Below are 3,116 nucleotides of genomic sequence, written 5' to 3' on the forward strand. Positions count from 1 at the left end.
ATTTACACTGGAGCAATGGAGATGAAGGAAGATGTTCAAGCTGGACGTGTCTCCTGGCGCCATGACGTTGACATCAGGAGCTGGAGGAGCAGCTGGGGCTTTCGAAACGTAACATTCTATACTGGCCGGCAACCACCTTTGGTGACTTGGCCTGGCTGGCGAAGGCACCAGCTGCTTCGTGCTGGTGCCTTTCGCTGACATTTGCTTGTCAAAATGAGTGAAGTTGGCAATGACTGCCATTCCCGATGTTCCCCAAACGCACAGGTAAATGCTGTAGATCTTAGAGTGCTGTGAATCCTTGATTTCTTGATACAGCCCTGTTGACAGGGAACTGTGCTCAGATACTCAGGGAACACATAAAAGTCATGGGTAAAGATCACTCATCTTTCGTATTGAATCAGGATTATATTGATTTTGAATACGTAGGCCACATTTATAATTTCTGCTTTTAGTTCCTTCCTGAAGTACTGCAGAAAAAGTTATTGAGAAGGAAGTCCCACAACATGTGTTTGCCCTGTATTTAAGTTCCACCTGCTGGAAATCCAGGGTTGGTGTTGGGCTCTCCATTATCGCATCCATTTCGACACTGGGGATTTTGGCATTAATGCCCTGGAGCTGGGCTTTGGCTCCGGACCCCAGTGTGTCTCAGGGGATGGCCCAGTTGTACTGACTGCAGTCCAAACGGGGCGTGTTTTGGAGGTGCTGCTTTGAGACCCAGCTGTTAATGTCTGAATCTGGGTGAAACACCTTCAAATGCACAAACAGCTGGGAGATGGTGTGAGCAGCGCAGTGACAGCAGTCTAGAACACCAGTTCCCAGACTTGTAGTGTTTCAGTTTTTGCTGGGAATCTTTCCGGGTTTGATTTCCTACTCCTTATTTCCCAAGGACCCATGTCCATTAATGGCAAGAGAGTCTGGTGTAGGATTTGCACTTGTACAGCTCATCTCATTGGGGATTGACCTGATTATCCTGTTGTGCAGGAAAGGAAACTCAACCACATGTCAGTTCAGTAACTTTCTGCCCAGCATCTCGTGGAAAGGCTGCAGTACAATAAGTAAACGGCTTCACTGCTCATCTGGTAACAGTTTGACATCGTGAAAGCTCAATTGACCTAATTCAGGAGAACTTTAGAGTTATCTGGAGATCATGATAACTTTGAAGATAACTTTAAGAGCTCTAAAATATCAGAACATGGTCCCACAAAATCTTGGTAATATGGTCCCAGCAGCAGACCGTGTCCTGCTCCATTTAGTCCATTTTTATTGTTCTGCTTACAACAGATGACAACTCTTTTCTCCTGCAGCAGAAGTACAGCCACATCCGTTTCTGGGAAAAACAACCCTCAGGCTGTTTGAGGATCGGTTGTGCCTTCCATCACAGCAAACCTTGAAATATAAATGGACTTTTCCTGCCACCTAGTGAGTGAAAATATTTTCTCTACTATTTGTTCATTAGAGTAAGTACATACACAAGAATGTCCTTGCGGTGCTTAGTAATCTCTATGAAGGTTCAAAATGTACCGTGGTAAATCAATGGCGTAGGATCTGCTACCGCAGTGAGTTCAGAGCAAAGAAAGGAATTGTATTGGCATTTGAATAGTGTTGCCATACGACTTTTTGAGCTGCCATGTGACGGATCTTCATGTTGCAGGAAAGATCATGTCACAAGTGGTGATTCAGGCTGCTGGGATCCACAGAGTAGAAACGCTGCAGAAATCATTTGCAAGGGTATATAATATCTGAAAATCAAATTACTTTTGGAAAATAAAAAAGCACCATTACAAGTTTTGTTTGTTTGTTTTTTCTCATTCCTTTCTCAGAGGAGCTCTTGGCTTCCAGGAGTCCTGTTAGACGGCTGAACCTGGAGCAGGGAAAGTGTCCAGGGCAGGGCACCAAGACAGGTGTCAGAAATCAGGCAGAAGCTGGAGTGAGAGCAGCGTGACTTGTCACAGATGCAGAAGCAAGGGGCCTAAAATCGAGTTGTTCATGGGCCTGAGCTCCAGAGCTGGAGACAGGTGTCATGAGAAAAGTCCAGAGACACCTCTGGTCAGAAGCAAACAGCCTGTGTTCCAGAAATTCCCCCAGGGAAAGGCAGCGTGTCCTGTCTGGGTGTGTTGAGCCCCCAGCCCCAGAGGAGCAAGGCAAGAACTTGGTGCTGTTTCTGTGAGTGCCCGCGCTGCTTTCTTTACAGTTCCCACATCCACAGCAGCCACACCTGGCAGCTGGGGCTCTCCTAAATAAAACGCAGGCACATTTTGGTGTGCTGTGAGTCAGAGAAGATGCGCTAGAGGCCCAATGGACATGGGTAACCTCTAGAAGAGCCATGTCCAACAATCAGAACGAGAAAATAAATCCAAATCTTTTTCTTTTTACCGAAAAATGCATACATTCAAAGCTCATGTGTCCCAGAATAGCACTGCAAACATTTTAACTGCATTTGTCCTTTTTAATACTTAGAAATCCTGCACAGGCCACGTGCTGCTCCAACAGGAACGTGCTGGGGACACCCGGGTTTCCCATGGCGGCTTCTGCGCTGCCACCTGCACAAGCACCAACAGGCCGGCAGCTGTGGGCTCAGCTCCAGCGGTTCCCGGGACCGGGGTCTCCAAGGGCCTGTTCGCACACGGACCTTTGTGTGCGCGCCCCGGCCGCGGGCGCTTCTCCCGCGCCCATCCCGACCCGCCGCTCGCCCCCGGACCCGCCGCTCGCCCCTGGGACCCACTCAGGAGCCTCCGGTCGGCCCAGCGCTGCAGCCGGAAATTGCGTCACCAGGACGGGCGAGGCAAGCCGCGCTGCCGGCAGGACCCCGCCAGAGCTGTCCCATTATTCGCATGACCCGCCAAGTTTTTGTACGAAATCTGATTGAGTTGAACCATTATTAAAATAAAAAAGTCTCTGGGTAGCCGTGCCGTCATGGTGGCTCAGTGCAGTGGAAAATCCACTGAACTGAAGATAAGCCTCGGCTCTCAAATAAACTCCTCCCTCCCCGCTCCGCAGCCGCTGAACCCGCAGCACAAAGTGCGATCGGCACGTCCCGCGGTCACACGGTGTCCGCGCTCGCTCGTCACCTCACTCGCTGGCTGCAGCAGCACTAAGGGCCGGTGGATTCCACACCC

This window comes from Streptopelia decaocto, assembly GCF_964273445.1.
Source record: "Streptopelia decaocto genome assembly, contig: HAP1_SCAFFOLD_50, whole genome shotgun sequence".
Taxonomy (NCBI): Eukaryota; Metazoa; Chordata; class Aves; order Columbiformes; family Columbidae; genus Streptopelia; species Streptopelia decaocto.